This window comes from Galeopterus variegatus, unplaced genomic scaffold (genome assembly GCF_000696425.1).
Source record: "Galeopterus variegatus unplaced genomic scaffold, G_variegatus-3.0.2 Scaffold13464, whole genome shotgun sequence".
NCBI lineage: Eukaryota > Metazoa > Chordata > Mammalia > Dermoptera > Cynocephalidae > Galeopterus > Galeopterus variegatus.
Genome location: NW_007739575.1, coordinates 32,283 through 32,733, shown reverse-complemented (window position 1 = coordinate 32,733; position 451 = coordinate 32,283). Strand labels below are relative to the sequence as shown.

The 451-nt window shown below is 53.3% G+C and overlaps 1 pseudogene; it reads left to right on the top strand.

The window, feature by feature from the left end:
• The first annotated feature begins 226 nt into the window (after positions 1-226).
• LOC103581612 overlaps positions 227-451 on the top strand; it is a 12,126-nt pseudogene continuing 11,901 nt past the window's right edge.

Sequence of the window (451 nt, the reverse complement as noted above, 5' to 3'; positions counted from 1 at the left end):
CAGTGTCTCTTTACAGACGGTTTGCTGGAAACAGGTTCTAGACTGTTCCCCACAGTGTAGTTGCTTGTTAGGTCTCCTCTGAAGTCTCCCTTCTCTCGCTCTGCACAGTCTTTCTGTAGAATGTTCCAAACCCCACATGTTTTGGGTGTGTCTGTTCGTTTCCTTGTGGTGTCCTCCATATTTCCTGCGAGTGCGGAAGTTAGTTCTAGAGGCTTAATTNTGAGAGGTGGCTTGCCCAGGCCCAGCCGAAGATCCGGGAGCTGGCCATCAACATCCGCATGAAGGAGGAACTTGTTGGCGAGCTGGTCTGCACAGGTGAGGGGGTGGTCCTCCCACCTGAGGGTGGCTTCTCATCTGTTACTTCTCCTGCTCTGTTTTAGAGAGGGTCACCAGTGTGGTGGTTAGGAGCAGGGCCAGATGGCCTAGGCTGGATACCCAGCTCAGCCTCTTC